Here is a 21,890-nt window from a genome sequence, read left to right as displayed (position 1 = left end):
TCTCTCTCTCTCTTTTTTTCTATTATTTTGGCAGACTTTTTGGAATGTCTGGGAGCTAAGGGCTTTGCTTCATGGAGCAGAATTCTGAAGCAAGAAAGAGAGAAAGTTATAGACTAAACCACAGAAAAGTAAACAGTCTGCAGTTAAAATAACTCCACTTTCATTGAAAACACCCCTCTGTCACAATCAGACTTCTGTGTGCTGCGCTCAGGAAAACGGCATGTTAATAGCGCCCAATTAATAGATTATGTTGCGTAGCCTTAAAAGTTGAAGGAGTTTTAATTACTATTTTTCAAATTAAAAGAGTGCTTATTCGCCTCCTTCCCTGGGGCGGCAGCGGGGGTTGGGGGAGTGCGGGCGACGACGACTTAGCTTTCTTTCTGGCTGTTTGCTGAAATTCTTGGCTGTTAAAGTGAGTCGAGGGAGGGAGATGGGTAGTTTTCAGTCTGTCGGAATGGGGACAACATGCAGGAGGGCGCTGGGGGATCAGTTTCTAGAGATCTCGCAGAGACGGTAGTCTTGAAGGTCCCGATGCCCACGGGACAGGAAGACAGAGAAGGAACATCGGGTAAGTGGGACTCTGGGATTCCGATGTAGGAGTACATTGCTGACCTAGACGTCTGAGGGGCTGTGACCTTGAGCCCTGGAAAGAAGGAGCAGAGCCCAGCCTTGTCACCAAGCTTGTCTGTACCTCCCAGCATCCTGGCATCCAGCTCCTCCCAAAGCAACCCCCCATCTCAGCAGCTGGTAGTTACTGGATTCTTATTAAAGGTGACCCCTCGGCACCCACGTCTCTTCCTTCCCTGGCTGAAATGTGGACAGACTTTTCCGTTAGCATCCAAGGCAGCCCAAAGATTGTTTTAAACTTCTTCAGACGCACTCGCTTGAACTTTTAGGTTGTAACAAGACCGGGTAAAAATACAATACTACTTCTTAAAAGTAGTCAGGACTTTGGAGGAGCCGCACCTCCGTGGCGCCACTTCCCACCAGAGTCCCGCCGGGTCCCCTTGCATACCCTTCCCCCAAGCCCCTGTTCTCTTTGCACAGCTTAGCTCCCGGAATTGCGTCTGGGTTCTTCTCTGCTGGGCAGGCTCCGTGCTGAGGAGGATGCTCCCTCTGTTCCGCTGGTCTGTCTAAGCTCTTGTCTCTTCCTCCCCTTCCTCCTCTTCCTCTTCCCCATCACTCAGCCCTGCCTGCTGACCCTGCAGGGGACGTGCTTTCCAGTCCTGCCCCTGGACACGAGCTTCTCTTGCGTTCAGGGACACGAGTGCACGCAATCTCGCCACATAGAGGATCTCCACTCACACTTGCACGCCCACGCGCACTTGCACCTGGTTCCCGCATCCCGCGCATCCGCCCCGCCCCCAGCACACTCTAGGCTCGCCCGGGCAGCTTCGGGCCAGCCCTGCTCATTGATTGGCGGGGCAGCCGAGCTTCCCCAAGGGTCTCGCCACACCAGGAGCTGAGCCACTCAGCACCCTGAGAGTCAGTGTTGCCCTGCCCGGCGCGGCATGTGCGTGGGCACACGTGGGCGCGGACACGCGCGGGCACCCACGAGCTGGACAGACCCTCCCCGACGGCAGCACCGGGCTCTGGGTAAGTCCTCCGTGTCTCGTGGTGGCGTTGTCCTTCGAGACCACAGTGGTCAAGAGGCTGTGAACTAGTCAGTTCCAGCAACAGTGTTGGGACAGAGATATGCGCGTGTAGGAGGCAGCCTGTGGGTCACAGCTGGTTGGGAGACATCTGGGTGAGGGCACGGGAGGATGCGGTCCTTCGAACTAGGTTACAGAGCTGTGTCTTCCTCTCCCAGGGTCCCTCTTCAGCTCCGCAGCCTGCACTCCCAAATCGCCTTGCCTTCCACCTTTGGGAAGTTGGAGATGTTTACAAATGAGGCTGTAGTTTCTTTTCTTCTGAAATCCCACTTACCGCTGTTATTCGATAGACAGATGTCTCTGACAGGCGCTGCACCAATGCTTGTTTTTTTAGCATAAGGCTTAAATGTTGTTATTAGTGGTTTAACTGCAGTCAAACTGCCGGAAGGACGCGAGATTTTAACGCAGATGTGGATCTCACAGATTCCTTGTGGATGTAAAGATAATTTCGTTTATTCCCAGACTACCAGACTACCGTAGATGCTAAAGATTTCACTGTGCATCAGTTTATAACTTTGAAGTGCGGGGAAACTTCCACCCTGGGCCGGGCAACACACTCGGGTGTAGAGTGGCCACTGTGTCTTCTAGTTCCAAGGAGTTAGAGCCCCTGGACCCGAAGCTGTCACATTTCTAGAAGTAACACTTGCTCTGCTGGTATCTGGCTTAAGGGCTCCACTCTAGCCATGGTCTCTCAGCATAATACAGGAGTTAAATAAAACCCCAACCAGACATATGAATTAATCACTGGTATCAAACAGTGAGCTACTAATATCGATAATAATTTTGTGGAACACAGGATGCACTGTAGCAATTTGTACCTAATATTTAAAGTTATTAAATTCTCAAGAAAAGCTATAAGAGTCGATGACACATCACAAATGCTCTTTTTGGTTTTGGAAACTCTAGTCTGATTTGTGTCCTGGAATTTTGAGATGTGTCTCCAAGTTAGAAAGTGAGAATTCTAAGTTTGAAAATATTTGTTAGTGACTATAAACATTCTAGTACCACCTAAAATTACCAATTTTATAATTTCATGCTTAATGCCATTTTGCTTTTAAAAATTCTAGGTAGAATTGTAACACATTTCACATTTATTCTTTTCACAAGCGCTTGGTGACTAAATCCAATCAGTTGAGTTAAGAATTTTTAAAATCATTCTTTGTTGTCAGATGGCTGGCAACACAGGGCAGCATGCGCACCTGTGTGCAAGCATCCTTCCCCCCTTTTGCAGGATTTGTGTGATATTAAATAAAAACTTTGTTGAGATTTTCATCTTAAAAAGACTCAGATATTTTATACATGGTAAAGACGCCAGTGGCATAGCAGATTTATAACTAAGAAGTAAGTCATACCTGAGATATGTCCAAAATGATTTTAGCTTACCTCCTAAACTACGGTCTTGCACGGTATACATTTATTAAAAATACCTCATATCAGAACTGAACACTTCCTTTCCTAAAAGTAATGTTCGCTCTAATTTTTCTTGTTCATTATCTTAACAAAAATTCAAATAAATCAAATCAAAGGGAACATTTATTTTAAGATACACAGGAGCTAATGTTTCAAAAACCGTTTCCTATTCCCTGTGACAAGCATTCCCAGGTTTGCACGGGTCATCGGAGCTGGGTTGCAGGGAAACTGTCAGATTGAATCAGCATCTTGCTGTCAGCTCTGTCACAGGTCTCCATTCAGGACTTGTTGTTAGAGGGACACCTACCTCTTTCTAGGGAGACTTATCAGGGCTGGAGATTTAGGGACCTTAAACACAGGAGTTAGGTCATATAAGAGCCCCTGCTTTGTGATGCTGAACTCACTGCTGTCTCTGTAAGCGCAGCTGTCTTGTTCCCTGGCTTATTCCATCTACTCTGCAGGACGCAGTGTTCCATTGTAGTGGGACACACAGGATTTTTGCTGCTTTTCTCTGTAGGTATAGACTCTCCCATGGAGGTAGTACCTTCAAGGCACGGCGTATACTCTTCACCTAGAATTTGAGATGCTTTAAAGCAGGCTCAGTGTTCATAAGAAAATTAAGATGATATAGTTGAGGTGTTTAAACAGAAAGGTGACGGAAGTACTTGGTGGCCCTGGTGAGTGCGTTTTTTTGGTCTGTTGATTTGGGAGTGTACATAGAGGGGCACAGCTTCACGTTTAGTGTTTCCCATCAGTATTTCCAACACCCTTCTTTGTGGGCAGTTGTTAGCTGTTAACATACCTCAGGGCTATGGGACCTCTCTGATAGACCACATCCTGTTGACTGGTACTTATGTGAACAGCTTTTGCAAAATATCCACGAGTGGGTTCCTTTCTTTGACATTACAATTTCTATCAGACATTTTAGTATCACAGAGAGAGAGGACTCAGTGCTCCACGTTCGTGAATCTAGGGCCTTAGTGAGGGTGGGAGGGAGGGCAGGCAGGCAGGCGAGAACTAAAATTACTTTCCTAAATTTAAGCACAAGTAAAATGTAGACAACAGCAAGAAATTAAAGGGTATGTCTAAAAACGGAGCTCTCTGTCTAAGTTCTGGATCCGAACTAACTTTTGAGGTCTCCTGTTTTCCTAGTAGCCGGTCATAGGCAGGAAGGCTCCCGTGACTGAGAAGCAACCATGTAATGCTGGAAGGACACACTATGCATCAAAGCACGTGCAGTGCAGGAAGATCAGGCTTGTTCAACAGCTGTGTAGGAGAAGCTAACCTGCTGGAGTGTGAGGCAGGCTACTTAGATGAGGTCACCTAAGACTTAAACATTCTGATCTTGGAGAAATAGACACCAGATCAGACCTGGGACGGACTGTAAGCATGCTCAAAGAGTTTTCAAAATGTAGTTGTTTGCTGGGCGGTGGTAGCGCACGCCTTTAATCCAAGCGCTTTGGGAGGCAGAGGCAGGTGGATTTCTGAGTTCAAGGCCAACCTGGTCTACAGAGTGAGTTCCAGGACAGCCAGAACAACACAGAGAAACCCTGTCTGGAACCCCCCCCCCCCAAAGTAGTTGTTCCATGTAAAACGCAACCCTTGCTTTTGAACTGGTTAACTGGAAAGGGGATTTCTATATGTGTTCTCATTCAAGTGTGACTTTGTAGGGCTAATATCTTTTATTTTTTTTTCTAGTAATTCTTCCTGCAAACCAAACTCTAGAGGGAGAGGGTGGGGGCTGGGGGAGGCCCTGCACCATTCCTTTGCATGGGAAACAGCATGGCATCTATCTAGGCAGACGTCTGAGAAACGAATCCCCCATTTTCACACTTCTGAGTGGTTCAGCAAGGTTTCCCAAGTTTTTACAGAAAGGGAAGAGATTTTGTTTGCAGGGGACAGAGGTGAGAGGTCTCATTCAGTGGCGTCACTGTTGTCCTGCTTTCAATAAGCCGTTCTTGGCTATTTGTGTAAGGATGGATTTACCTTTCTGACTCCGATGGGAATGCTGGGATTGATTTACCTTCCGACTCCGATGGGAAAGCTGGCTATAGATTCTTGAGGATCAGGACTGGAATTACAGTTGCGAAGTGACAAGTGAAGGGCAGTTACCTTGAAGGAGGGTTTGCTAGTGTGTGGTTGAGCTTTCTTCCACAGGGTGGAATTGCCTGGTTCTGAATATCTTTTCCTGGGAACCAGGATAGACCTTGCAGGCACTCTGTCTGTTGTGGGCACTCACTGCCCTATGGGACAATAAGAGGAACCCAAGCTCTTAGTAGGCCTGGAACTTCACGATGCCTCCCTACAGTCACTGACAGGAATAGTTAGTGACTGGGAAGCCTTCCTCCGTCCAGATCCTGAGACTCAGGCAGCCCTTGCTGGCTTAGTGGTTGTGAGACAGGACAGCCTGTTGGGTGCCTCACACTCTGGCCACTAAAACTTCAGAATTTATAGTCATTTTCTATACCTGAGATCCAGTGGCTCTTTCCTGCTAGATCTCTGGCCAAAGAAGGGGTGGGGAATTGTAGGGGAGATGCTGCTTCTCAGGCCCATCCCTCCTTCCAGGGGTTCTGCAAGGCAATGATCCTTCTTGGTGATGGTATTTGTTGAGGCTGAGGCTAAGAGGAGAGGAGGGAGAGCCATGGCTCTCTGACATCTTGGAATCAGAGACTGTACTGAACAGAAAGCTCTCCACACAGGCAGGTTCAACAGGTCTGCCTGAGGTCCATTCACCACCTTTCCTGGGCAGAGGTGAGTGTGACCAGGAAAGGGAGCCAGGTTCTAAGTCACTAACTGAAGAATTGGGCTTTTGTCAGTGATGCAGTTGGACCCCAGAAAGCTAAAGTGACAGACTTAGCTGTGACATAGCCTTTAGGGATCTGAAAAAACGCTGAACAGAATCTGCTGAATTAAGTCATTTTTCCTTAGTTTCTTGGAATCATATATGGCTCCCTCCGAAAGACTGGTTTCATAAAAGCCTTGTCCCTGTCTTCCCCCTACCCCCCAGCACTGCTGGCAGGCAGGTGTTGCAACATCAGGCTGATGCTAAGTTTATAATGCATGGAGAGATATTCCTCATGCTGGTACCACGTTGCTGTCTGCAGCTGTGAGCCTGGAGGTGGGAGGTTTAAGTTCCTATGAAGCAGGGATTTGGGGAGCTGAGGACCCCTGTACATACTGCCTGTGTGTGTAATTGTTGCACAGAACTCTGCTCAAAGCTTTAGTAAATCAGGATGAAAGGTCCAGAGAACAGGTGGGAAGAATACGCAAGGATTCCCAGGTGGAGTGTGGGGATGGTCACCACACTGGGAGACATTCAAAGAGGCAGAGACCTGAGGACTTCTAGAACTGAGCATCAGTAATTAACAAAACACTCACAAAAGGAAATGCTCTGAATTGCAAACCACTCACAGGGTCTGAACTGACAACTGTTAAGTTAAACTTTTCAGAATTTCTTTTTGTGGGAAGCAAGCAAGGTAAAAACATTTTGTAAGAAGTCAGATGCCTTCCCCGACCCCCAGCCCCCGAAGATGCCGTGAAAGCCACCCGACATCCGTTAGCACTATGTCAACCTCCCTGCGCCCGTGACCTTCCTTCCCACAGATGGACAGATTGGGTCAGAATCACGCGAGGAGTTAACCTGTCTTGTGCAAAGCTTGCTCTTTTTGTGCCACACAGCAGCAAGATGACCGAATATGCAAAAGTGGAGGGGAAAAATTGCCTTTTCGGTATTGAAAAGTACTTTTTGGTCTCTGTGGCCCTGGCAGTGAGATTTACTTTACTGCAGAGTTTTAACTAGGAATAAAGACAATTAAGATCGAATGTAAGGAGTGTTCCAGGCTTTCCAGAGAGCATATGCTAGATGAGTATGAGAGCAGTATTTCCTCTAAACCCTGAGGCCCACCCAAAGCCTCTGCTTTCAAGACTGAGAGAGATTCATGGCTTTCCATTTGCCGTATCAACAGCAAGGCTAACTGTAGTTAACAATTCTAAAGTTATAACGTCCTGTGATGAAACTGAGATTGTGATTTTACAGTTTTCTAATACTTGCAAATACAGGTAGAATGCCCCGAAGCAGTGCTTTCCTCGGAGTACCCTGTAACTAAACGTCTAGAGGTAATGCGATATAGCCCTTCATGGGTCCCTATGACACAGTGTAGCCCTTCACAGGTCCCTATGACACAGCAGGGCTTACCTGTGTGCACATTCACAGGTCCCTATGACACAGCAGGGATTACCTGTGTGCACATTCACAGGTCCCTATGACACAGCAGGGCTCTACTTGTGTCACATTAAGAGTGCTGTGTGACTTGCATTTAGCAGCACTATGTTTTTAAACAAAAATTAAGTATTAAGTCATGCTAAATTTTATTTCATTAATTTAAGTGACTTAAGTGTTTACATAATTTTATTGATCTCCTATTGAATTCAAGCACTGTCCTAAAAGTTAAATGGCAAGCATGAATCGAGCAAAGATTATTAAAGCCCCACACCATATCGAGAGATTGTCTGTTGAATATTTATTGGGAAATGCTGGAACATTCCAGCGTGCAGCCCATCTGTCCACCTGTCTGTCTGACTGCAGAGCGCTGTGGCATGCCTTTCGCTTTCTCTTTTAACCAGTTATGTGGATAGTATGTGACTAAGACTGTAGCTCCTTTAGCTTCAGATCGTGTTTGCTGAGGGGGGGCATCCAAGCCAGGACACTCTAAGGCAAGGCCTTTGGGACAATAACCTCCAGGTGGAGGTTAACACAGGCTATGTGTGGACCAGAGGATGCAGAGGATGCAGAGGATGCAGAGGATGCAGAAGGGGCAGAAACAGAGTTGTGGCTGTTTAAGGCTCTTGACTGTGGGTGTGATGTGACTGGCTGATTTAGTTTCTGCTTTGAAACCCCCACCCCCAAGCGATGCACTTGAACCTGGGGTTACAGCAACAAAGCCATTTCTTCTTCATGCTGCTTTGGGTCAGGTAGTTTATTACAGATGTGAAACCACAACAGGGTAAATTTACATGCCATAATATTCAGAGGTGGATCATGCATATGCATGATCTACAGAGAGGGTGTGCAAGTGCGCAGGCCATAAACTAAGGCGAGCACACACGGATGGGTGCCAGCTTCGGGTGGCTCCTGTGTGATGAGAACTGATGGGTTTCATGGATCATGCGGCAGAGACAGCCCTGTGCAAAGCTCTGGGTGGGTTTCTGTTGCCAAGTCAGCTCCTTGTTGTAAGTCTTTTCTTCCTAGTGGATTTAGTTTTGGCCTCAGCATCCAGAGTAGTTGTCCGAGTCTTTGGGTAGATTTCATGTTAAGAGGCCTGAACCCCACTCAGTCCTGTGAGCACTGTATTCTCAACCGGCCTTTGTATTGTCCCTCATCTTTTCTCTTTAGATTTGGCTATATCTATTTGTACCTTAGAGAATCTTGAGAAGTTGCACATGCCTTCATACACCACTTTCTGAGGGCAATAATCCATGTCCTAAGACTTGAACACTCTGGTCCTTGCCATGGGAGGACCAGGAAGTGCTCTCCAAAGCTAAGACAATGGGTTGATGGTGATGGTGTTGGGTCTGGACAGTCAAGCGCAGTAGGACAGCAGAGGGGTAGGAGAGGCAGGCTCTGTGAGTGTTTGGCTTGTGGGCAGTATGGAGCCCTGGAGCTGGGTCACACACAGTGCAGGAAATGCATAAGCCCCTCCTGGGTGTTGGGAAGACCAAGCTAGAGAGCTGTCAAGTGAGCTCAGTGACCCAAGAGTAAATTGGAAGAATAAAATTCTTGGTAGAGAAAGGGAAAGCAGGGAGCTGAGAAAGAGGACAGAGGAAGGCAGGGAGCTGAGAAAGATGGCAGAGGAAGGCAGGGAGCTGAGAAAGATGGCAGAGGAAGACAGGGAGCTGAGAAAGATGGCAGAGGGAGACAGGGAGCTGTGGAAGATGGCAGAGGGAGACAGGGAGCTGTGGAAGATGGCAGAGGAAGGCAGGGAGCTGAGAAAGATGGCAGAGGAAGGCAGGGAGCTGAGAAAGATGGCAGAGGAAGACAGGGAGCTGAGAAAGAAGGCAGAGGGAGACAGGGAGCTGAGAAAGAGGACAGAGGGAGACAGGGAGCTGAGAAAGATGGCAGAGGAAGACAGGGAGCTGAGAAAGAGGACAGAGGAAGGCAGGGAGCTGTGGAAGATGGCAGAGGGAGACAGGGAGCTGAGAAAGATGGCAGAGGAAGGCAGGGAGCTGAGAAAGATGGCAGAGGGAGACAGGGAGCTGAGAAAGATGGCAGAGGAAGACAGGGAGCTGAGAAAGATGGCAGAGGAAGACAGGGAGCTGAGAAAGATGGCAGAGGAAGGCAGGGAGCTGAGAAAGATGGCAGAGGGAGACAGGGAGCTGAGAAAGATGGCAGAGGGAGACAGGGAGCTGTGAAAGATGGCAGGTGACACCTCACCCAAGGGCACAGGTCCCCCTTGCTGTGACTGTGCTGTCCCCCGTTTTTAGAACAGGTGCCTCAGGGACTATTGCAGTTCCAAGTTAGCAACACCAGTCTTTAAGGGCCATCCCTAGTGCCCTGCTTGTCAGGGGAGGCAGAGACCAAGTACTGTGTAGTTTAAAGTGTTGTAGGCAATGAGGAAAACAGAATGCGAAACTTTGATTCTAATGTGGTAGCTCACAGAGTACATGTCCAAAATACTATCATTTCTGAGGTAATTCAGGTAACCGCACTGGTGAGCTATTTTGGATTGCTTGTCTCCCCCCTGTATTAGATGCAGTTTGTGGATCCCACCCAGCTTAGTCCCACCCAGAGGTACCATAGTAGCCACATGGCTTTGGCTGTCATTTTGGCCATTGCATTTCTAGAATGTTCAGCTTAGGGTTTAGGTAGACTGTGAGCAGCGTTAAAGCTTAGTAAATTGCTTTATAACCAAAGTAGATTTATTTAACAAGGAATCTTCATTGACACATCATCCAAAGCATGGGAACAAGTCTGAAGACAACAGAAAACCAAACGAGAATGTGCTCGGAACTACCTCTGTGGCTTTGCAGCGGGAAAGAAAATATACCAATAATTTTCTGTTGAGTCAGTTCATGCCACTATCTATTATTATTGCTGTTAATTATTCTGTGGTGCTGGGGATTGAACCTGGGGCTGCATATAGACTAACTTCATGCTTTCAAGGGGCCAAACAAAATACTTGCTTTCAGACTGAAACTTTATATCCTCGGTAACAAATGGCATAGCCTCTGTGGGACTTATGCCCTGACAGCTTCATGCACATGAAATATTAGCAGGCATCCGCTATTTAAATGTAATTCCAGCATTGTGACACAGCTCCCATTCTGTGGGTCTCCCGAGCACTGTGCCATTTATCACTTGAAGATGTTGTAGTAAAGTGCTGGTACTCCAGTGGATGGAGGACTATCAGTTGGCTGGACCACTACAGAATTCACTTTCCAGATGGTGTGATTTTACGCTGTGGTAATGGCAACTACACGGGATAACGGGTCTTCCTAAACCAAAGTGCACAGCTGACCTTACAGAGCTGATAGAGGCTGTCTGCTGCTCCTTGTGAGTGCCCGTGTCCCTTCCATGACATGTCATTGATTAACTTACCTGTCAAACTATGCTAGCGTTAGAGCCAAAGCCTCCTTGCATCTTTACGCAAAGGTGAGTCTTCCTAGCAGGTGTGTGCTAACCCCCTTCTTCCTCGAGTGAGGAACTTGCGGTCCGGTCCACTCTGGAGCCTGCAGAGGAGTCAGGCTTAGCCTGTGGCTCCCTGTAGGTGGGTGTTCCTGTTGTTGCCAGTGCATATTAAGGGGATTTCATTCTCTTGTTTTGGTTTACTATTTCCTGCAGGCACGCATACCATAAAAGAACCATTAAAAAAATCTGTTAAACAAAATATGCAAGGCTTCTCTCGACTCCAATCGCTGTATCAAATTTTATACCTCACTCAGGCAATTGCTGGTGGCCAGACATTAATGAGAAGACTATCTCTTGGATTTTTAAACAAGAGGAACCACCCACATTCCACCCACTGTCAAATGTCTCTTTCTGGCTGGCATGCTTCATTGCCAATCACTAAGAGGCAGAGGAGAGCAAGACTTTTACATAGTTGACTTCTGTGCATTCCAGTGTGGCTACTACATAGAATGTCACAGCTCAGTCCTACCTCTTGGGTGTATATATGTATGCATGTATATATGTGTTTATGAGATAGTATATGATTTGTATTGGACTAACCTCAAAGTTGCCATGTAGCCAAGGCTGGCCTTGAACTCCCTATCCTCCTGTCTCCATCTTCTGTGCCTCACCGTGTGATGATGGCTATCGGATGGGAACCTTTTGGAGGTAGGTGTTTCTGTTCCCAGTCACACTGGAGGTAGGCAGATGGATGCTTGCACAACATCCATTTAGCTCAATTTCCCATCAGAGGACAAATTAACTTAAAATCCAAACTGTATCGAGAAAAACATAGCACACCCAGGACTTCTTAAATAGATGTCACTTCGGTGACATTCAGTGCACATGTGTGAATACAGAAACATGTGATCTCAATGATCTCAACACAGGGTAGACATGATACCATGCTGATGGAAGCCATGTGCACTTCGGTCATTCTGGAAAAAGCTTGTCCTCCAGCCACCAAGGCCCCCATATGTTCTTCCAGGGAGGGGTTTGTATGCATTGCATCTATGTGTGTGGGTGAGTGGGTGGGTGGCTTGACAGTTTGCCACGTCATTGAGGAAGACCCTGGAACAAACTGCTCCGTGCAGGATTACCACCAGTCCGTGGATGCTGTTCCCAGCTGAAGGGCAACAAAGTTGACAGATCACATTTGTGGGCGTGAAAAGCCGAAGCTGAGCTCTTGGAGTCTATTACTTCTGGTTAAAGTTGTGGCAATCACAGACGTGGTGCTGGATTTTCCCTTCAGGCTGAGCAGCATAACTGGTACAGGGGAGCGTGGGTGAGCTCAGTGACTTTACAGCTGACACCCAGTCAAGTCACCTCGTAACGTCTGATCATGGCTAAGCCTGTCCTGTGTCCCCACAGTGCACACAGATCTCCGTGTCTATCTCAGCATCAGGCTTCTTCCCACCGCTCCTTGCTCCACAAGGTGGGACTCGCCAACTTCAGCAGTGACTGTCAGCAAAGTTTTACCTGAGTCCAGGAACAGATGAACAGAAACAAGCCCTTGGTCTAAAAACCAGGCTGCAGATGTGCCATGCCTTCAGAATAGCCTGCCTCTGCTTTCTGCTCTGTGTCTGGTTCTCATGGAAATTTGTGTCTGGGAATGAAGGGATGCTGGAGCAGGTTTTCTGGGACAGGTGCTGTACCCTTTGCCCATTGCCACTGGGTGTCAGGACGCTTTGAGGGTGAAGAGGGCTGAAGCTTTGGACTTTACCAATCCACCATTGAAGAAGACAATTATTCACAAATATGCACTAGTCTGGGGTTTTCAATACAGGAAACATATTCCATCTTTCTGTAAATGACACATGGAACTCTCTGTGATGTTATTTCTAGGTTCTGTAGTGCTCACATACATAGCCTCAGGGCTGCATGTGAAATGAGAGCTCCATTTTGTTCTCTGCTTGGGGCTGGACAGAGCATAGGTGTAGTCACTCTCCAACAGGCCAGGACTAAAGACAATTAGAGAAGAGATAATGAGGGTCAGAGTTGAGTTTTTCTGGCAAAGGAATGTTTTCTCTCAGTCTCTACAGGCAAATAAAAATGAAGAATCCTGGGTCGTAGATGTGAGGTGGATTCTGAGGTTCTTAGTAAGGATATCTTATCTCGTTCGCTTGAGAAGAGTGGAAATCTGTCTTCCATGTTTTGTGTTTCCCTCACCACCCCACATCTTCTCTCAGCTTCTCTACCATCTCCCCCATCCCAGATTCTCCTTCCTTCTCCTGTTTGGTTTTATCTCCACTGCTTGATGCCCTAGACAATGAGCAGTTCCCTTTGTATTTCCAAAAGGCTCCATAAACACACATAATCAGGGTCTAGGGAGATGGCTCAGTTAGTAAAGGGGCTTGCTGAGCAAGCATGACTGTCCAAGTTTGGGTTCTCATCACCCATGAAAAAATCCAGAGCCAGTGGTTTGTGATTGTAATTCTAATGCTTGGAAGGCAGACATGGACAATCCCTGGGGCTTCTTAGCCCCTTGGTCTTGTGCAGTTGGTGGGCTCCAGGTTTTCTGAGTGCTTATGGGCACATACACACACATGCATATGCTCAAGCACACACATACACACCCACATGCACTTGCACACACACACACACACATGTACACACTTAGGTACATACAAATGAACAGGTGCACATACAACATGTGCACATACACACACATGCACACACTCAGGCACACACAAATGAACAGATGCACATACAACATGCATACTCAATAGCCATGTGCTTTTCAAGGTGAAGGGTAGCAGGGCATTTTTGAAAGCGCAAGATCAGATGGCCCATGTTGTGGAAGACTGGTCCCTAAGACAGGGTAGCTCTTCTCGTGTTACTAAGCCACGCATGGGCTGCCTTTATTTCCTGCCCTTCACAGAGGCTCCCTAGATCACCCTGCACATCCACACTCGGGTCGTGTGGCTCAGATGCCTGTCTGCAGCTGGATCACATTGACTGATATTTGCCCTCCAGTAAAAATGGAAATAGGTTAGAAAACAAACAACAATGCAGAGACATGCAGAGCCAGCTTCCACCAAAAACCGATCTGAAGAGAAAAACACTTGGACCAGCGTCAAGGGAAACAGAGCCACGCCAGCATAAATTCCTATGAAAATGACTGCAGAGTAGTATTTTCATGAAAAGGCAGCTGACTCAGAGATGGAGGGCAAGCTCTGTGAAAGGAGGGGAGTGGAATAACCACCCACGCCCTGGAGCTGACAGGATCGCTTAAGTGCAGTTACTAGAAATGACCCAAGAACCGAAAATAGCGAAGCACGGGAGGGACAGCCAGGTTCTCATGAAGAGAGAGTGTGTTTGAGAAGCCAGGATAGAAGCATGGAGAGTCACCCAGACCTTGTGCTCAGGCTTCTCCTCGTCACTGGCAGGGATAGCAATCCTTTGTCCTTTGAAGGCCAGTCCCGTGGCGAAGAGCCTCCCACCTGCTAGAAGATGCAATGATACCTGTTACTGTGGACACAGAGGCCCAAGCATTTTACAGAAATGATTGTGGACAGCCCTATTGTGTTGTATTCCTAGTAATGTTAAAAATCTTATAATCTGAAACCACCAAATCTGACCCTTTAAGTGTTATGAAGTCACAAGTGGAAAATCCCACAGCTGACCTTTGGTGTCAGGTCACACTCCAAAAATGTGTGTTAAAACCACAGGGTAGAATCAACTTCGGGTCCTGGGGAGATGGCTCAGTTGGTAAAGGTCTTTCTGGACAGGCACAAGGATCTGTTTCAGCTCTCCAGCACTCATGTAAAATGTCAGATGTATCAGTGTGCATCTGTAATCCTGTGCTGGAGAGATGGAGACAGGATCCTTGGGTGTGCTGGCTGGCCATCTGCATCAGTGGGTTCAGATTCATGGAGGGACCCTATGTCAAAACATAGGATAGAGAGGGATTAAGGAAGATACCTCTGGCTTCTACACACACACACACACACACACACACATACACACGCACATGCATGCATATATACATGAACACACATGAACACAGACACATATACACACACATTCACATACATGTACACACCAACACTTAAACATGTGCACACACAGGTGCATACATACATGAACACACATGCACACACATACACATGTGTGCACACATGAACACACATATACAGACAGACAAACAGATACACATGTCCACATGTGCACACACACATATACATACCCATACTTAAACATGTGCACATCCATATGTTCATGCACTCATGAATACACATGACACAGACACATGCACACAGACATGTACACATGCACACACATGCATGCATATGTTTTTACTATTTGTGTGTATGTAGTTGGAAGACTGGTCTCACCAGAAGACACACACTTGTACTATTATAAATCACAGTAGCAGGAAGCAGTGTGCTCTTGGCTGTGGCATGGACCAGGGTTCGTAGGAGACAGGGTCATGTTCTTTGTGCTCTGATGTGTCTTCTCTTGCTGCAGATGAGGTTCACAAGGTGCATGTGGCTCCCTGTGCTTGTCCAGAAAGATGGTTTCACCTTCTTAGTCTGGGTTTTAGTCCCCAAACTAGCAATTAAAGCATCCCATAAATCCTCCATGCAAGGTAGTAAAACCTAATTTTAGATTTCCTGTGTGCCCCAGTGTCCTGTCTGATTGCTACCAGTTGGCCAGAGGCCGGACATGAGAAGCAGGCGTCTCACAGTGCACCATGTGTCAAAGTCCTCTGCCTACATGCTTGGGGGCTGGTCTGCATTCCCCAACTGCTTGTACCTAGGCTCCCATTGGTTGAAGACTGCAGTTCACTTGGTTCTTGTGTGTGTTTGTAGGTATGTAATGTGTCTGTTTGTATGTACATAGTGTATGGGTACATATGTCTGTTTTTGTGTGTATATATGCATGTGTGTTTGTGTGTATATATGTGTGTGTGTGCAAGTGCCTACATGTAGAGGTCAGTGGACAATCTTGGGTGTCATTTCTCAGGTGCCAACTATTGTTTCTGAATCAGGGTTTCTCACCGATCTGAGTTTGCCAAGTGGACACGGTTGACTGTGCAGAGAGAACCACCTGTCTCTGCTTCTCCAATGACCATTATGGATTTGTCTGTCTGCCTTCCCAGCACTCCCCAGTGTAAGCGCACACCCAATACTTGGCCTTTTAAAATGTGGATCCTGGGTGTAAATTCATGTTCATATACTTGTGCGGCAAGAGCTTTATCAACAGGCTCCTCTACAGCTCCTGCTTGTACAGGGGCCACGGAGGAAGGGGTAGGGACAAAAGCCAGTATAGCAAAGAATGGGAGGAGTAGTGGCTCTGGGGCAGAAGGCATGAGCTGAGGGAGAGCCAGAGTCACACTGATAGCCTGGGAGAGGCTCAGAGCAAGAGAGGACCAGTCCTTTAGTTCAGCTGCGTGAAGGCTGAACGTTCATGCTGCACACGCACTGAGACTACTCTTACTTTTTGGAGTTCCAGGGAGGGGGGTGGGTACATGCAAACCTTAGGACTTCACCCTGGGGATCCTCTGATGGACTGTGATAGGCGGACTGAATGGGGCTCAGCACTGTTCCAGGAGCTTTTAAGTGGTACATCCTTCTTCTCTTCTCTCTCCCTCTCCCTCCCTCTCCCTCCTTCCCTCTCTCCTTTCCTTCTTCCTTCCCTCCCTACCCTATCTGTGTGTGTACACACCAACTTGTGCAGTGCTCATAGAAGCCAGAAGAGGGCGACAGATTTGGTGAAATTACAAACAGTTATCGTTAGTGCTAGGAAGTGAACTGTGGTCTTCTGAAAGAGTAGTAAGCACTCTTAACCACTGAACCATCTGTCCAGCCCTTTGCACATCCTTTTGATGTAAGGAAGCCATGTTTATGGACCAGGAGCAGACTGTGACATTGGGGACAAAAACCATGTCCTGGCACATATTTCCCTGCAGTCTTCAGGAAGTTAAAAGGGATCTTTTTGATTGACAATAAGTTGTTTGGTGTTGGGAACCCCTTGTTCACCAGAAAGATCTAGGTAGACCCACTTTCAAATCTAGGGAAGGAAATGGGAGGGATGGAGGTCAAGCTGACCACCAGCGTTCAAGGAGTTTGTCAGTCATGGCTATAGAGTGGAGCTCTGGTGAGAACACCAAGCTTCCTTTACAGAAGCAGAGCTTGATGGTTGTCCAGCCTTCCTCCCCCTCACCTAGGACAGCTCTCCACTTGCATCCCCTGTGCTCTAGACAGAAAGTCAATGACTGGGAGAGTGAGGGTCAAAAAGACAGTTACAGCTCTGACCCATTCTGCTCCAGGACAGAGACCATATGTGACATGCGTCCCAATGGGACTCCAGTCTCCTACTGGAGACATCAGGTTTCTAGCAGAAATTCATGCACGAATAGCAAATCTCTCCTTCCCTCTTCAGATCAACCCCCTGGACTGTGGTGCGCCTCTGTTCAGCTGGGCTGGAGCTCTGGGAATTGTAAGTTGTGGTGGACTGTGGTGCGCCTCTGTTCAGCTGGGCTGGAGCTCTGGGAATTGTAAGTTGTGGTGGCTGAGTTTATCTCTCTTAAAGCCACAGACACAGAGGCTGGCTTTCTGCGTATAGGGACAGCTTTCTTCACATCCCTCTGACCGCTTTGAAGGTGAGTTTAGGAGGGCTTGGAGTGACCGGGTTGGCACGGGTGTCATCTGATTGTTGCTTTGTGCTTGAGCCTTGGCAGTGCATCATGCCAAAGTGCATGTGACCGATGGTGGATCTAAGTGTGCCTGTGCTGTGCAGGTGTTGGCTAATGGTGGTGACCTGGAATCTATATGAACAGATCCAGAAATGTTTATAACCTAAAAATCCTTCTCTCTATCTTTTGAATCTTAAGGGGTAGGACTAGCAATTTCTTTGTCTATTGTGGAAATAACATGTAATGAATCAAAATATTAAAGTTACATCTTCCAATCCTCAGGACATAATTACGTGTGACAAGTGATGCATTTAATTTCAAAATAGTGGCCCCATATATAAGAATATATGTATATATTTACCTCAGAGGAGATATTTTAGTTATTCTTATAATCCATTTTGTCCAGACTAGCAGCACATTGTTAAGTATCTATGCCATTAAGTAGATTTGTTGAAGAGTTGCTTTTGTGCCACCTTTACTTTGAGACTATCTAACACTCTACTGTGTAGGCTTACACAGTAGATTTGTCTGTCCCTATGAGCTAATCACTGTTGTCCATTCCACACCACTGCCTTGAAGTTACAATATCCTCACCTAAGGCATGGGACATGTCTTAGGTGGCATGTGCCCCATCACAGTGACACAGGATCACAGTGACTTCAGGACCCAGGGCAAATGGCTGCAGATCCACCCATCCTGGCACGATTCTTGGGAAGTTCCCATACGACTTTGATCATTTTCATGATCCAATCATGATTTTTCTCGTGATAGTACGTGTGCTTAGTTGTAAAGCTTACACACTTCCTGGACAGTTCCCTGCTGTCCACCTTCCCAGGGGACCAGGTTTGCAAAGCCTGCAATTTTCTGGCTGATGCTCCTGAAGTTTGCCTGTGTCCTGAAATGGAAGAGGAGAATCTAGCTCATGTCTTCTCTACCCATGGCTTGTTTCTCTCTCTTTGCAGTGTGGGTTAATATGCAGGTGGGAAAAATGTTACTTAACCAAGCTGTGTAATATACTGTGAGCATAACACACACACACACACACACACACATGTGCATGCAGGCACACACAGATACACACAGAGACACACACAGACACGCACATCTTCATGTGCAGGCACACATGTACGTGGACACATTCACACACATGCATGCATGAACACACACGCATGTGTGTGTTTATGTGTGTGTGTGTAGACACAGACACACACACACACACACACACACACACAATCACTTTCTATGAATTAGTGATGTGTGGATAACCCCACTTCCACCCCTGCTTTTTGGTTGTTGCTGTTAGTTTCTTTGACAGAAGGGTCTCATTGTGTAGTCCTGGCTGGCTCAGTACTTGATATGTAGATTAGGCTGGCCTCATACTCAGAGAGCTCTGCCTTGCCTTGTCCTCCTAAGCACTGAGATTAAAGGCTAAGACATCACCTGGCTGGATCTTTCTCTGAGGTGCAGTCTCATTGGCCAGGAATTTAAGATTGCTGCAGGTTTGAATGCTGGCTAGTGAGCAGGCCTGTCAGCTTCTGCCTTTTCAACATTGGGACCCTACACAGCTGCCTTGTTCTCAGCGTCTTAATGTTGTGATATATGCTCTGGGGCTTGAACTCCGACCTTTAAGCTTGCAAATCAAACTTGTCACTCATTGTTACCCCTGTCTGAGTGAGTGTGTAAATGACCCAGTCCTTGCCTCTTTCCTTTGATACTGTGTCTATGACCTGATGACTTTTGAATAAGGAGTAAGAGGAGAGTTTCCCATGTGTTGCCCTTCGTGCCTCTGAGTGGAGGCCCAGGAACCCAGGCTGCAGGCCCAACTCTCCCATATGCTGCCCTTCGTGGCTCTGAGTGGAGGCCCAGGAACCTAGGCTGCAGGCCCTTGAGTTGGGAAGGAACTCTTTGGGAGACATCCTGAGATGGGAGCTGCACCTTGGATGGGTGTCAGAAGCCAAAGCGAATTCTTCCCCTGATAATCCGAGCTGAGGGAAGGCTGCTGGGGTCTCTATTCCTGGCTTTCATAAGACTCCGCTTCCAGGGGCTTCATCCTTGCCCTGAGCAAATTCCTTCAGGGGAATAAAACAGATGTTCACTCTTCTTTTTAGAATATAGGAACTCTTTGTTCAAATACAATGAAGCAAAAGAGCCCCGGGGGGTGGGGAAGCAAACTCCTTGCTTTTCTTTTCCACAACTGGACTTCATGTTTCTTTGGAGACCAGAGTGGCAACTACAGTGGTCAGCTGATCCAAATGGCAGAGTTGGTGATTGCTGAAGCCAGGCCAACTCCAATGCCTTGCTTCCTGCATCCCTTTGTTATTTTGGTCAAGCTGGGTTGTCTTAGGGTCTCAATTGCTGCGAAGAGATATCATGACCATGGCAGCTCTCATAAAGGCAAACATTTGATTGGGCTTGGTCATTATGGAGGGAAGCATGGCAGCATGCAGGTAGACATGGTGCCGGAGGAGCTGAGAGTTCTCCATTTTGACCTGCAGTCAGCAGGAAGTGACAGTGACACACTGGCCAGGGTTGAGCTTCTGAGACCTCAAAGCCCACCCCCTAGTGACACACCTCTTCCAACAAAGCCACAGCTCCTCCAGCAAGGCCACACCTCCTAATAGTGCCACTCTCTATGGACCTGCGGGGGCCATTTTCTTTCAAATCACCACATGGGTCAACCACACTTGGACACATGTTGTTCTAGCTGGAAGGCACAGCTGCTAATAGCACCCCAGTTCTCAGATGCAATTAGCTCTTCCTGAGCACAGAGAAAGGGGTTGTGAAAGTACTTTCTGTTCTTGCAGAGGACCTGGGTTTGGTTCCCAGGGCCCACTCCATGGCTCACAACCATCTGTAACTCCAATTCCAAGTGACTCACTGCACTCTTTTGACCTTCACAGGCACCAGGTATGCATGTGGTGCACATATGTGCATACAGGCAGGCAAAATACACATGCATGCACACACATGCACACACAATAAACTAAATTTTTGTGCTAAAGATATAGCTTAACTGTTAAAGGGTGAGGGTCATGACTAAATACTATAGTGAAGCCTTTGGTAATAGTCCAGGGCTCTTATAAATGTATTATTATTGTTGTTGTTGTTACTATAAATGTATAATACTTGTGGAATAACTTTTAATCCATCAAATATTTACCATTTGCTAAATTTTGCACGCACTGAGGATTTTGTTTTAATGTGGTACATTTCTTATAATTGATGTGTCAATATACATCATCATCATCATCATTACAGTTTGTTGCTGTTTTGCCTCCTGAGATGGGGGGTTCCATGTAGCCCAGGCTAGCCTCTAACTTGCTCTCTAGCTCAGGCTGTCTTGAGTCTGACTCTCTTTGTTCTATCTCTCCCATGTGTGTGCCCACAGCAGCCTCCATGTATGTTACTATGGTAAAGACTGTAGCTGATGTTAGGAGTCACTTTGGTGTGCTTTTATAAATTTTGACAGATATATCCTAGTGTGCACCCCCATTACATTCTCACCAAGAACACACAGAGCAGTTTCACTGCTTAGAAGACCCCACACTATACCTGTCTTTCCCCCTCTCCTCTATCTGACCCTACGGCGGTCACTGGTATTTCCACTGCCCTGGGAGCTGTTTCTTTTCTAGAATGTCCTGTGTTTGAAGACCTTCCATATGTAGTGTTTTTTATTGACTTTTCTCACAGCGGCATGCACTCAGACGCCCTCTGCATTGAGTTCTTGTCCTGACTTTCCTCATGATGGAAAGTAACCTGGAAGTATAAGATTAAGTAACCCTTTTCTCCCCAAACTTACTTTTAGACATGGACTCTTATCACAGCAATGGTGACCCTAGCTGAGCCAGGATCCTCACTGGACCTGAAGCTCACAGGTGAGGTAGTCTGGCTGGCTAGTGAGCTCCAGGTCCCTTTGTCCCTGCTCCACACTGGGATTGCAGCTGTTCAACAGCACACCTAGCTTTTTACATGGAGAATCAAATTGAGGTCATCATGCATGGCTGGGGTAACTGAGTCATCTCCCCACTCCCAGAGCTCCTGACTTTCATATATTAATTGCTGCAGATTTGAAATGTCCTGGTCTTAAAGTAAAGCAATGTTAGGGCTTATTCAGGTAACAGAATGAAACAGCGAGGGTTTTTCTCTTTCCCTTCAGTCTGAGTGTACAGGCTTTCCATTCAGCATGCTTTAGCCATGCTCAGAGGCTTCAGGTTTGAGGGGCGGTAGATGGATAACCAGAGCAGAGATTTAGGAATTTATGACCTAGTGTGGACACACTTGCTACTGCTACTACTGCTACTGCTGCTGCTGCTACTGCTGCTGCTGCTACTGCTGCTGCTGCTACTGCTACTGCTACTGCTACTGCTGCTGCTACTGCTGCTACTGCTGCTGCTGCTGCTGCTACTGCTACTGCTACTGCTGCTGCTGCTGCTACTACTGCTACTGCTGCTGCTACTGCTGCTGCTGCTACTGTTGCTGCTGCTGCTGCTACTGCTACTGCTACTGCTGCTGCTGCTGCTGCTGC

At 47.1% G+C, this 21,890-nt stretch overlaps 1 protein-coding gene across 1 annotated transcript in view; it reads left to right on the top strand.

Moving 5' to 3' along the window:
* The first annotated feature begins 1,443 nt into the window (after positions 1–1,443).
* Positions 1,444–21,890, top strand: part of Erg (ETS transcription factor ERG) — a 231,843-nt gene continuing 211,396 nt past the window's right edge. The window contains exon 1 of the mRNA XM_031364513.1: positions 1,444–1,596. The gene's annotated coding sequence lies outside the window, so the exon portion shown is untranslated. The remainder of the gene's footprint in view (positions 1,597–21,890) is intronic.

This window comes from Mastomys coucha, unplaced genomic scaffold (genome assembly GCF_008632895.1).
Source record: "Mastomys coucha isolate ucsf_1 unplaced genomic scaffold, UCSF_Mcou_1 pScaffold12, whole genome shotgun sequence".
Classification (NCBI taxonomy): Eukaryota; Metazoa; Chordata; class Mammalia; order Rodentia; family Muridae; genus Mastomys; species Mastomys coucha.
This window is presented reverse-complemented; position numbering and strand designations above follow the sequence as displayed.